Genomic DNA, 14,901 nt, shown 5'->3' with positions numbered 1-14,901 from the left:
ACTTATCAGCCATGATTGAATGGTGGAGCAAACTCGATGGGCCGAATGGCCTAATTCTGCACCTATAACTTGCAGTCTTATGGTGGGCCGAAGGGCCTATTTCTGTGCTGTATGACTCTATGGCTAGCTTGTACATTAACACCTCATCCAATAGGGCTGAAAGCTGGTTACACTCACCCGAAACAGATAGAGTTTAGTCTCTGGTGGTTGTGGGATGTGAATTTGCAACATGACGGTCAGTCGTGATGTGCACTTTCACCTTCAGTGCCCTCCACTTTACTTTATAATCAATGAAGCTGTAAATTCTTGACCACTTACTCTTATCCAGAACTGCACCGCATATTCATATTGCTCTACAATGCACATTTTATCGCATCAATTAGAATGAATTTATGAACGGCATTTGTGGAAGAGTCTCAATATCCTGAACCGACCTAACTTCGGAGGAATGTAAGTGGCTGATGACAAAATGTTTTTTGCGGCGCATGAGGATGGAAAGTCAGTGAAAGTGAAAGAAGCAGGTTTACACACAGTCAGCAGACTGATGGTTGCATTGTGGGTCCCTGATGCATGCACTGTGAGACTTTTTTTATCCAGGCAGTCATTCATCATCACTGTCAGAAGTGATGATTAGCTGTTTAAATCGTTTTTGTGCAAGATTGGTGTGGATGTTTACAGGTCTATCGCCTCGACTGAGGCCCGAGTGGTGAGATGGAATCTTACTGAACACACACTTGTCACTCGCGATTGTCTCTTGTGTTTTTTTGAGGTGAGTCCAAAGAGGCAGTTCAAGACTGGTTAAGGTGGAAGGTTTTCTTGCTGGAGTTGATGAGAATCCTGATTAGACTAGGACACATTGTTGAGTAAGGTGGTTCAAGAGGGACAGTGGTGATTACAGTATTAACCGCGGATCCCCTCTTTTCTCTCTCTCTGGTGCTGCTTATTCAGGAAGCTTCTGAGAATCATTTTAAGAGACCAAGCAACAATTTGCACAGAAAAATATTCTTATCGCTGGAAAGCTCGGAGTCCAAAAACGTCAGCGTGTTGCTGCTTTGTTAAAGCTGACTTCAGGACTTGTTTGTGATTAGATAGAAATTTTGTGTGGGAATACTGCTGTGTGTGCTGTGTCTGGTAACAAGTTTGATATGCAAAACCAATTATTTGTTGCTCTTATTCATTAGAAACTAATTTAACTGTTTTTATTAATTCTCATTGACCAGTTTGTAGAGTCAGTTTCACTTAAGTGGACGGAAACTGAACATTTAAATGTACATTCTATTTATTTAGATAATTTCTTCTCATTAAATAACTTCTTGATGTAAATTCCTTTACTGTTAGTTAGTTTAGCATAGGTCATGCATTTTAGCATACGTGCAGCCCAAGTTGCACTCGCTGTTTAAAAAATGTCACATCTTTTGATATTTATATGTTTGTCTGTTTTCCCTCCATCATGCTCCAGATCCCCATTCCAATCCCTGCCATCACCTGATTTGCGTCCCCCCGCCGGCCGTTACATAACTCCGGCTTAGAGTAAAGGCACGCACTCTACTTCCAACTGCTGTCAACATCCTTCAGCCCAGCTAATTAGAAACATAAAAAGGTGAATTTTCACAGTAGTTCTTTTGTGACTTCATCAAACTCGTGGAAAGCAACCAGAAAAAAAAACACTTTTTCCATGGTTTGTGTGGCATCCACCAAAGTTACAGGAGCAATCCGAATAAATTCAGCTGACAATTTAGAATCATAGAATCCCTACAGTGCAGAAGGAAGCCATTCAGCCTATCGAGCCTGCACTGACAACATTCACACCCAAGCCCTGTCCCCTTTACCCCATGTATTTACTCTGCTAACCTCCCTAACACTAAGGGGCAATTTAGCATGGCCAGTCCACCTAACCTGCACATCTTTGGACTGTGGGAAGAAACGGGAGCTCCTGGAGGAAACCCATGCAGACATGGGGAGAACATGCAAACTCCACACAGAGAGTGACCCAAGCCAGGAACCGAACCTGAGTCCCTGGCGCTGTGAGGCAGCAGTGCTAACCACTGTGCCACCATGCTGCCCATAAACTTATTCAAAACTCACTGGCTGTTCCTTGTCTCTTCACATTGAGGTGTTGCGGTTACTGTCCATAGATTACAATTTTGAAACAATACAGTGTATCTTTAACTTAAAACAAATGCAAAAGCCTTCCCATCACCATGACTGCACAGGATATTAGCCAGTGCTAATTAGAGGAGTATGGCTTCTTGTGAAGTAACTTAGTTCTAGAATGGCCAAGTCACAAGTGAGTTCTGCCCAACATCTTGAGTGGAATACAAATTAATATCCCATGGTTAAGCATTAAGTATTCTTTCAATGGTGCATGTTAAGTTAGTATTAAAGTCAAAGAATGAGAATATTTCAATGAAGCATTGACTTTAGATAGACTGACTTTCTTTGCTGAATTGTGCTAATCATATCAGTGTATACTTTTCTTCCTCGTGTTGTTATCTGTTTTGTGTTGTTACCTGTTCTGTGTTGCACCACGACAGCAAGTATACAATAGATTTGTTGAAAACCATGTCATGAACTGTGATAAAATACTGAATTCCTAATCAGCTAATGCAATGAAATGCCTTAACAAATAAATTGGTCACAAACCAAAGAGCAGCTGAGAATAAAGTTTGGTGTTAGCACAAAAGTGTGCGAAGAATAATCTTACTTGTGGCTCCAAGCTAAAACTGGCATTTTTAACTTGTTGATGGATCTACAAGTTACCACTGTGTGAATTTTTAAAAAGCTAATCTGATCAATTCAACATCCCAATATCCCCCACAATGTTGTTCCACAATGGAAATTTTAAAACTTGCACAGATATTGATAAGAATGGTTGGCACCAACATTTCGGGGTTGATTCTCCCAAAAAAATATGTGTCGAATTTGTGTAAAAACTGGAGTAAATCCTGCTGTTTTTTTCAGCGGGAGTTTCCAATTGAATCTCCTGCATTTTGTGGACTGCAGAGTGCCTCAGCATGAATCACCCTGAAATTCAGTGATTGGAACCTATTCCCGATGGAGAGGCTGGCAGCATAGTGCCAAGTGGGCCACTGTGCATGTGTCAATATATCATAGTGGAGATTGGCGCATGCGCAGTAGCCTGCACTGACGTCCTCCCGATTGCTGGCCAGCTCAATTGCAGGACAACTTTGTGACCTCATAACGCTGCCCCTCTGAGCCCCCACGGCCCGATCGCTGGCCCCCCGGACATGTCCGGGCCAGAATTGACACGCTCCCTTTGTCCCCACCTGTCTCAATCTCCCCCACCACCCCACTGGCAGCCCTGATCTCCCGATCGTCCCACCCCACCCACCCCAGTGGCTGCCACGGCCCACCCCAATAGCAGCTCCGATTTCCGCCCCCCCCCCCCCCCCCCACCCCCGCCCCCGCAGTCCCGACCCCCTCCGGCAGACTGACCTCCCCTACCAGCCCAATGGCCAGCCCCGATTGCTGACCTCCCTCCCTCTGTCACTCAGCCCAATTGTAGATTGGCAGTGGAACCCCCCCACCCACTGATCTCCCCCCCCCCCGGCCCCCCCAGAGCCCCTGCCCCATTAGGCCCCACTTGGCACTACCTGATGCCAGGTGGGCAGTGCCAAGATGCTCCAGGGCATTGGCACTTTGCACCTTGGGCAGTGCCGGGGGCCCAGGCTGACACTGCCAAGGTGGCAATGCCCAGGGGGCACTCCCCCTGCGCCCGACCGTCTGGGGGGCCTTGATGGCCTCCCCTTTACTCCAGCAGGGTCGGGCCGCCAGCTCCCCACAAGTGGGGAACTATACTAAACCCCACTGGAGTGAAATACACCTGACAAGGGGTGGTTGGGCCAGGGTGGGGGGGAGACGCTAGCGGGTCCAGAGACTTCAGCCTCGGGCCCGTTAATCATATGTAAAATAGATTAAAATTAGCATTTCCATAAATTATTCAGCCTCACACCGATTTCTGGTTCAGAGCTGATGGTGCCGGAAGTCCGGCACTCGGAGACACGCGGAGGCAGTGGCGCCCAGCGAGGAGCCCACAAGACGGCTTCCGCTCGAGTCTCCCGGCCCACTGCGCTATGGGCAGCGGGCTGGGAGAATCGCCCCTGTCATCTTTTCTCCTTTTATCTCATGATTTCTGGATGTGTTAGCATTGATTTGTTTTTTTTTAAATTTTTGTGCTCTTTCTTCTCTGCATCTTCGAAAAGCAAGTTCGTGGACAAGCTCTCTGCCTATTGTTGCCTCTGAACTGGTGACAACCCTCTTGAATCTTTTCTCCCTCTCCTTCTGGGAGATGCACCTGGATTAATCACAACCCATTCCCACTCCACCACGTTAAGATCAGGAACTGAGTGGAAATCAATCTTGCCCCCTTTGAGACACAGATATTAGTACTTCAACTTTTCCACCATCTAAATGGCTGCTCAGTTTGAGAATTCCAGAAGCCACATCCATTATTCATACGGCACATCTGGGTATATCCCATGAGTGTTTGGTGAGCAGAAAGCTGAAAAGAGCAGATTTAAGATAAATAGGAGAGATAGTAAAGAGAAAACAGCAAGAAAGATGGTTGTGGAGAGAAAATTTATACTGAAGGTTACAAAACTGAGAAACAAGTGATTATGATTTTATATTTAACACATGTTTCCTGCTATGCTTGTGTCTCCTGGATGATTTCTCCACATGCATTTAATTTGGATGTGAGAATCACTAATTAACTTTTCTTTTGTACTCCTGGTGGATTTTGGGCTGCATGTTTACAGAAAAAAAACATTACCAAGGGCGGTATGGTGGCACAGTGGTTAACACTGCTGCCTCACAGCGCCAGGGACCTGGGTTCAGTTCCTGGCTTGGGTTATTCGCTGTGCGGAGTCTACATGTTCTCCCCAGGATTGTGTGGGCTTCTTCCGGTGCTCCGGTTTCCCCCCTCAGTCCAAAAGACGTGTAGGTTAGGTGCATTGGCCATCTAAGTTCTCCCTTAGTGTATCTGAACAGGCATCGGAGTGTGGCGACCAGGGGATTTCCACAGTAACTTCATAGCAGTGGTAAAGTAAGCTGAGTTGCGACAGTAATAAATAAACTTTAAACAAGGAAATTTCGGAAAATGTAGACAAGAAGAACTGTCTTCAACATTTTGTTTGATTTCGTAAAATAGAAATCAGGGCCAATATACAAATCTTTCACAATGAGGAAATACTTTTAATTTTTATTTTTACTTCACACCTCATCTCTGTTATAGATCCTAATGGGAGTATACTTTCACAAGTTCTAGATGGTACTTTGTGAAAAAGAATATTGTTCACGTGTGAATTTGGATAGTAAGCACCATTTTACTGCTCAGTTTTAAGGAGTCATCGTAATCCTGCCTTCATCTGTTTGCCATACTGCATACAGCCTAGCAGTCCTGAATGGGAACTGAAAGACCCTATACCAATTCTGGTTTCTCCATCAGCACTACTGCTATTCACCTCAGCAAGGACCAAGGATCAAACCAGATATTTATTCAGATTTCCAGTGCATTGTAACGCCTAAAAGCACAACATTACTGCCTGGTGATGTACAGAGTTTTGGTAAGAGCGTCTGAGTCTGGGTCTGCAATACCAGTCTGGGCAGATGAGGGATAAAAGTCCATGATTTAATGGACAGGTGAGGCTCCAACAATACTCAAGAAGCTTGATACCATCCAGGACAAAGAAACCTACTTGATTGGCATCACATCTATAAACTATCCACTCTCTCCATCGCCGACACTCAGTAGCAGCAGTGTGTACTATCTACAAGATGCACTGCAGCAATTCACAAAAGACTCTTAGACAGCACCTTCCAAACCCACGACCACTTCCATCTAGAAGGACAAGGGCAGCAGATAAATAGGAACACCATCATCTGCAAGTTCCCCTCCAAGCCACTCACCATCCTGACTTGGAAATATATCGGCCGTTCCTTCGCAGTTGCTGGGTCAGAATCCTGGAATTCCCTCCCTAACGGCATTGTGGGTCAACCCACAGCACATGGACTGCAGCGATTCAAGAAGGCAGCTCACCACCATCTTCTCAAAGGCAACTATGGATGGGCAATAAATGCTGGCCAGCCAGCAGCGCCCATGCCCCATGAATGAATAAAAAAAATGAACAAGTTCACATGAAGAATTCATAACCTAACTTGAGTTGTTGAAGCGGGTACAGATCTTAGTCTGTTTGTGCTGAATGTCCAAGATAGAGTTTAAACAAATCAACTTCAACATCTGTGAAATTTATTCAAATATGCATGTGACATTTTTAAAAAATCAAGTTACCGAAATCTGTTTGAACCTCAGCATATTTTTAATGCTTGTTAATCAGTCCTGTTCATTCAAAGTCTCCAGATAGAGAGAGGTTTCTTGGTCAGTGAGAAAAGGAAAAGGTCTAACTGCGTAACAATGATGTCCAGCAGAGTGCTACTTGTTTCCAAAAATGGAATATATCATAAATACGTTTGAGGGGCTTCAGTACTTTCCCAGGTCATAAATTTACCAGCTACATAAATGATTGACAATATTTTTTGTAAATGGAGCTTGCGGGCTAATCTATGAGCATAATCTGATGTGCACAAACTAAAAGTATCTGGAGTGAAATAGAGTGGAGGAACACCAAAGATGTAATAATGCCATTGGGACAAACATGATGTGAGATTTTTCCATAGGCAGGTCAGAATTGATGGATAGACAGCCATGCTGACTCTTGCACACTTCATCTATGATGCAAGATAATTTTTAACAGGAAAGAAAAAGGCGGCATGGTGGCATAGTGGTTAGCACTGCTGCCTCGCAGCGCCAGGAACACAGGTTCAATTCTGGCTTTGGGTCACTGTGTGGGGTTTGCACATTCTCCCTGTGACTGCGTGGGTTTCCTCTGGGTGCTACGGTTTCCTCCCACACTCCAAAGATGTGCGGGTTAGGCTGATTGGCCATACTAAATTGACCCTCGTGTCAGGGTAAATGAGGGTTATGGGAATAGGGCCCGGGTGGGATTGTGGTTAGTACAGACTCGATGGGCTGAATGGCCTCCTTTTGTACTGTATGGATTCTATGATTCATTGAAATAGGGACAGAGTTAATTATTGGACAGATATATGCTGGCTTAAAAAAAAACTTGATGAACCCATTGCGGCCACCGTACAGAAAATGAGATTGAATAATTTGCATATGTCATTTCTCCCAAGTGGATTTCTCTTTTCATGTCTATGTTTTGTCTTACCCTATTTGTCAAAACTGTTTGTTTTTCACTCTCTTTTTCCTACTTGTTTTTTGAATTGAATCAAGTCCCATAGCTGAATTAAACTTTCATTCCCATATGTGAGAATTTCTTTTTTTCTTAATCATAAGACCCAAACAATGAGTAAAATACTAATACAACAGCAAAATACCGCAAATGCCGGGTGTAGAAAATGAAAACAGTGCCGGAAATACTCGGCAATTCCGACAGCATTTGTTGAGTGAGAAACAGTTAATGGGCTGAATTTCCCATCCTGTCCACCAAGGGAATTGTCGCAGGCAGGGGGCGGACCATGCAAAGCTTCATTGGTCCTTGGTGGGATTTTCTGGTCTTGGGGTGAGCGCAGCCTGAGAATCCCACCCCCACAGTCAGATTTTCATGGTGGAGGCTGAGAGATTGAGTCTCTATTAAAATGACTCCTGCCTGCCATATTCTCATTCCGCAGAGGTGGGGAAGGGTTGGAGTTGGGTGCACTGCCTCCGGAGACATGCCTAAAGCAACAATGAAGGCAGACATATGGCCAGGCCAGCAGGCTGGAATAGCCACCTGCATTTGCAAGGACATTGGCAGAGTTTTAATCACGAAGGTCAGACCCTGAAACCCGCACAATCATACCCCTTCAGCCATACCACTTGCCCCCTTCATGCTCCCCCATAGTCCCCATTGTGATTCATATTCTCCATATCTTCTTCATGCTCTTTCTTATTCCTCGTGCCCAACCATTCTCCCTCATATTACCCATTCATCCTCACAGCTTCTCATGCCACCCAGGTATCCTCCATAGTCACTCACTCAGTACCCACATTGTATCCACAATGGGTAGAACTCAGGAGCCATGTCTTTTAAATGGAGATTTAAAAAATCTTCTCACACTGTAATAGAATTCTCACTGAAAACACCTTACACTGAAAAAAACATCATTCATAAAATGCAATTCAATCCACCTTAGTGGTAAACCTGTTGTTTTCACTAACCACAATAAAGACGGTTAATCCTTGAATAACCTGTTAAAACTGTCAATCAAAATGTGAACACAGCCCTCTGCTGAGATAAGTGGTTCTGGAGCTTCTGAAATTAAGCAAAGCATTTATAACGGGGCCAGCTGTAATAAAAATCTCTGGGAAATGTAAACAATGTAGTCTATTGAAACTGGAAAAACAGATACCTTAATTTTTCTTCGGCTACATCAGATACCCTGTCAATTAAAGCAGCCTAAGAGCAGGTATCCCCTTATTTTTCTGATGTGAAAGCTGTTGAAGGTTTGTTTTCAATGTAAAAGTTTTTGGGACATTTAAATCACCTCAGATTATTACACTAAAGATCACAAGCAGTATTTTCTTCCGTTCTGAATGTGCTGTAGCACTTTTCACTCTGACTAAAGAACTCTCATACACCTCAACACTTGCTAGTCAACCTAATGATCAATCTACCTTTGCACGACACAGTTCAATAACCAATATCATAGATTGAACCCTACAGTGCAGAAGGAGGCCATTTGGCCCATCGAATCTGCACCGACTCTCTGACAGAGGCGCTATCCCCACATATTTATCCCACTAAACCCCCTAACCGACACATCTTGGGACACTAAGGGGCAATTTTACCATGGTCAATCCATCTAACCTTATGCAGTAAATACATAGCTAACTTAAAATATAGCATCTAACTGTTGAAACTGAAATAACCTGTTTTATTTTGTCTTTCAACATTTGTCAATGAAGGAATTCTCAAAGCAGGTGGCTGTCTTTTTTTGGTTCCCACATGGTGTACTCCTGTTCTGTGAGGCCATGAAACATGTCTAGGTACAGAACAGAGCCCAACTCTGCTAAAATTGTGGGGTGGGTGGGTTATACTGTCCAGCCCTGCAATGGAGCCAGCCAGGAAGCACGAGTGTTGTGTGCCAGCTAAGTGGGTGTATGTTTATCCCGAGCCAGCACAAATTGCCGGAAATGAGCATGGGGATGGAGAATCTAAAAATTGGGTTCTGACTCATTCTTGAAGGTCTCCTTGATTTGGCAAAACTTTGAACCAATGTTTCATCATTCTGATTGCAGGGAGTAGTAAGCGAGATTACAGATCCATTTCCACCACCACAGTCAAATTCACTTGATTAACTCATACACCTGTACAGATAAATCATCTCTGGAGAATTAAAGCAGCCACACTAAACAGTGCTTTCAACATATTTTGATGCAACGTCACAGATTCAAACTATTCCGCTACATTTTACCTATGGTGAGTGTGACAGGGTGTATTTTGTGCTCCTGCACATTACGCACCCCCCCCCCCCCCCCCCCCCACCCTCCACCTCTCCAATCCCACCTGATTTGTCAGTTCGTCCAAACTTTAAAATGCTACCCCTCACCCACGCTGTGGTGGCTTTAACAAGGTTGGTTAAAGACATCTGCCCCCTTGGGAGAGCGGATGATCAATCAATTTGGCCAGCAACCCTTGCATTCCCACCAGTTTCAGAACTCAGTAATGGATGTGACTGGGGACAGCAAGAAGACCCATGAAGAAGAGATCCTGGACTCGGGTCAGTTAAAAATTGGGCACTTGAGGGAGGGGGTGGATAGGGGAGGCCATGAGAGGCACTAAGTGATTCCACAGACCAAACACACCATAGCATAGATTTTGAACAAGGGAGGATCGGAGCTTGCTGCTCCAAATAAGTGGGCAGGTTAGGATAGTGAGAGATGAAGGGAAATAACCCAGTGGGATACATGAATATGGAGGAAAATAATCTGATATGTGATGTACATGTTCGAATGTAACTGGTGATAACATTAGATCTGTTATAATGTGACCAATGGTAACAAGCTGTAAGGGTCAGCTGACCCAGTAAACCATGTAACCAATGACAGAATGATGTGATGATCAGTTGACCAGCTGACTCAGTATAAATTAGAACTTGTTGGGAATTGTTAAATTGCTTGGAGTGGCTCAGGGTGAGGTCTCAAATTTAGAGGAATGAAGTTTCTTCATTAAACCTTTTCTTTGATTTATAAGTTGGAGTAAGTTTTGTGATATTATTATTGTCTACACTGGAAGAGTTCCTTCTGGATAAGCAGTACAAGGTGGAGATGAGGAAATGAATAGGCTAAGTGAAGAGCCATTAAAGAAGGCTAATGTAATCCTGTTTGACAATGGGTTATGGCAGCTTGAATAGAGAGCCAAGAACTGGACGGGCAATAGTTGCACAAGGCGGGATGAAATTAAAAATGGCATCTGTTTGACGGATAACAATGATGGTAAAAAAAATGACATTTAAAGGGATCTTAAAATGACAATAAAATATATACACCGTTAGTGGATTGAGGAATGATTTTTTTTGAAGAGAAAAAATTAACATGAATGGACAGCTGCCAGCCCAACAACACTTGTTTGAATTTGGGACAATTCTGAGATGTGGGAAATGTGCTGTGATTTAACAAGTTACTGTTAAAAAATGATGTAATCTGAGATAAAGAACAGACAATCAAAACATCTTAATGCCTGGAATGAAATAGAAATGCATAATTTCTGTTTTAGAGACATGATGATATTTTACTGGACTGCAAGATTTCTGCAGGGCTCCTGACTGGAATAGGATAACAACGGATGCATCAAATTAGATCAAATTAATCGAGGTTAGAAGATTGAGTCCAGAAATCAAAGCAGCAAATGGGTTATTGGATGCAATTCAATGGAATATTTCAATCTGGTATTGATATATATTTTAACAAGAGGAAAGTATAGAGGAGGCTAGTAAATAGAGAGCTTTCTCTTGGTGGTATTAATATTCTTGTTTATGTTTTTTTGAAGAGAACAACATTTTTACACTCTGTCCGCCACACAAGGCATCTGGACCATACGTGGAGAGATAAGCAATGACCTTGAGAGTTTTTAGAATCATAGAATCCCTACAGTGCAGAGGGAGGCGTGGTGAACCATCGTTGGTTACCACTGTGGGGTTATTCTAATGTTGCTGTTGGGTTAGGGTATTGACACTGGGGTTGTTATAATGTTGTTGTTGGGCTAGGGTGTTTACACTGTGGGATTAATATACCTGTGGTGGATGCTGTTATGGCACATCCCAGTCGGGCCCCGCCTCCTGGGAGAGGTATAAGACCCTCTGCTCAGGCGGGACCCCTCCAGTCTGGAATGGTGTACTCGTGTTTAGATAGTTCCATTGTTTGTCAATAAAAGCCTTCAATTGCTGAAGCCTTGTACCTCGTGCTTGATTGTCGCGCATCAATTTTATTGACAAACACGAAACTCTCGACAGAACTGAGAGTATGGAGCAAATGCTGAAACCAGAGCGTCTGACGCTGGACCCACGTGCGGTCGGCGCCTCTAACACCTTCGACCACTGGCTGAAGTGTTTCGAGGACTACCTGGCAGTCTTTGCAGCAGTTACTACGGATAACGACAGACTCCAGGTCCTCCATGCGAGGGTAAGCGATTCGTGCGGCCACCACTTACCCGAGGGCCCTCGAGCTCTTGAAAAAGCGATACACGAGACCACCCAACGAGATCCACGCTCGTTACCTCCTCGCTACACGACGTCGGCAGTCGGGCGAAACCATGGAGGACTACGCCAATGAGCTCTTGCAGCTTGCCAGGGGCTGCGACTGCAAAGCTGTGTCGGCTGAGCAGTACATGTACGACCTCGCCCGAGATGCGTTTGTGGCAGGGGTAGGGTCTTCGTACATCCGGCTCAAGCTATTGGAGAAGGGGAATCTTAACCTGACCCAAGCGATGGAGATGGCTGAAATGCTGGAGGCGGCGTCGAAAAGCTTGGCCCTGTACCCAGAGGACCACGTGGAGACAACGTGGCAGGAGCAGTCACAAATCCCTCCTCGCCCCACGGGCTCGCGCTCCCATATCGACCCGACGACGGCGGCAGCTCCAGGCGGCCCGCGGTGCTATTTTTGTGGAGGAGCCAAGCATCCACGGCAACAGTGTCCAGCTAAAACGGCGATCTGCAACCAGTGCGGTAAAATGGGGCACTACGTGAAAGTCTGCAGATCAAAGCCCAAGAACGGCAGTGCAGCCTGCGACCCTCCAGAACGGAGATCATCTCCATCGGTGTTGCAGTACCCACGAGGTCCGACCACGTGCGAGCCCAGGACGACGCCATTGTGGCTGGCGGAGGAGGAGGATGACCACCAGGAGTCGCTACGCTCGGCACCCTCACCCACGTGCGATTCATGGGGGCGGCCATCTTGGTCGACGACGACCAGGAGTGACCAGCAGGGGTCCTCAGCATCAACCTCGGCTGCCTGCAGTGACGTCCAAGGGCCAACGGTGGCGTCGATCACCCTGGACCAGGCTAAGCATCACAGGCTTGACTGTTCAATGATGAACATCAAGGTAAATGGTCGTACTGTGTATTGTCTGTTTGACAGTGGGAGCACCGAGAGTTTTATTCACCCTGACACTGCAAAGAGGTGTGGACTCCGGGTTCTACCTGCCAAACAGACAATTTCTATGGCATCACGGTCCCGGTCTGTACCGATCCAAGGGCGTTGTGTGGTAACTCTGGAGGTGCAGGGCACAATTTACGAGCAATACAGGCTCCTTGTGTTGCCGCATCTTTGCGCGCCAATTCTCCTCGGACTAAACTTTATGGTCCACATGAAGAGTGTGATCCTACAGTACGGTGGGCCACTCCCTTCGCTGGCAGTAGGGAATCAGCCGCAGCCTCCAAATCGTCCAAAGCGCCCCGCATGCAATCTTTCCACACTAAAGATCACCACACCCTCTTTATTTAAGAATCTGGTACCAGGCTGCAAGCCCATCGCTACTAAAAGTAGGCGTTACAGCGCTGAAGACCGGATCTTCATCAGATCTGAGGTTCAGCGGCTCCTCAAAGAAGGGTTCATACAGTCCAGCGCTAGTCCGTGGAGAGCACAGGTCGTGGTGGTTAAAAGTGGGAACAAACCCCGGATGGTCATCGACTACAGTCAGACCATTAATCGATATACGCAGCTGGATGCGTATCCCCTCCCGCGCATATCTGATATGGTCAATCAGATTGCGCAGTACCGGGTGTTCTCCACCATAGACCTTAAGTCCGCCTACCACCAACTCCCCATCCGCCCAGAGGACCGACAATACACGGCTTTTGAGGCGGATGGTCGTCTGTATCAGTTTCTTAGGGTTCCATTTGGTGTCACCAATGGGGTCTCGGTCTTCCAGCGTGCTATGGACCGAATGGTGGACCAGAACGGGTTGCGGGCTACCTTCCCGTACCTGGATAATGTCACCATCTGCGGCCATGACCAGCAGGACCATGACACAAACCTCCAGAACTTTTTGCGCACTGCGTCTCGCCTGAATCTGACCTATAACAGGGAGAAGTGTATATTCCGTACGCGCAGGTTAGCTATCCTGGGATATGTGGTGGAGAACGGGGTCATCGGCCCTGATCCAGACCGTATGCGCCCCCTTACTGAACTTCCCTTGCCCGCTAGCGCAAAAGCACTGAGGAGATGCCTCGGCTTCTTCTCTTATTATGCGCAGTGGGTCCCCAACTACGCGGACAAAGCCCGTCCGCTCATCAAGTCCACGACATTCCCACTCACGCCGGAGGCCCAATTGGCCTTCAAGGCTTTGAAAAGCGACATTGCGAAAGCCACGATGCACGCGGTGGATGAATCCATCCCTTTTCAGGTGGAAAGTGATGCATCGGATTTCGCCCTGGCCGCCACACTAAACCAGGCAGGCAGGCCCGTCGCGTTTTTTTCCCGCACCCTTCAAGGTCCCGAAATTCGGCATTCAGCGGTGGAGAAGGAGGCCCAGGCTATTGTGGAGGCCATCAGACACTGGCGCCATTATCTGGCGGGGAAGCGGTTCACCCTGATCACGGATCAGCGATCCGTGGGGTTTATGTTCAGTAACACGCAGAGGGGCAAGATCAAGAATGACAAGATCTTGCGGTGGAGAATTGAGCTCTCCACCTATAATTACGATATTATGTATCGTCCAGGGAAACTCAATGAGCCCTCGGATGCCCTCTCGCGCGGAACATGCGCTACCATGCAGGAGGACCGCTTGAACGCCCTCCATAATGACCTGTGCCATTCTGGGGTCACTCGGCTCTACCACTTCATCAAAGCCCGTAACCTGCCCTACTCGGTGGAGGATGTCAGGTCAGTAACGAGAAGCTGTAGGATTTGCGCGGAATGCAAACCGCACTTTTACCGACCTGACCGGGCACAATTGGTCAAGGCCACTCGCTCCTTCGAGAGGCTGAGTGTGGATTTTAAGGGCTCCCTTCCCTCTACGGACCGGAACGTGTACTTTCTCAACATCATAGATGAGTACTCCCGGTTCCCGTTTGTTGTCCCCTGTGCGGACACGTCGACTGCCACGGTGATCAAGGCATTCCGTGATCTTTTTTCCCTGTTCGGGTACCCCTGCTATATACATAGCGACAGGGGCTCGTCGTTCATGAGTAACGACTTGAGGCAATTCCTGCTCTCATTCGGGATTGCCTCTAGTAGAACCACGAGTTACAACCCTAGGGGCAACGGACAGGTGGAGAGAGAGAATGCTACAGTCTGGAAGGCTGTCCTATTGGCGCTGAAGTCCAAAGGCCTTCCAGTCTCCCATTGGCAGGAGGTCCTTCCAAATGCGCTTCACTCCA

This window comes from Mustelus asterias, chromosome 6 (assembly GCF_964213995.1).
Source record: "Mustelus asterias chromosome 6, sMusAst1.hap1.1, whole genome shotgun sequence".
NCBI lineage: Eukaryota > Metazoa > Chordata > Chondrichthyes > Carcharhiniformes > Triakidae > Mustelus > Mustelus asterias.
Note: the sequence above shows the minus strand (reverse complement) of the source record.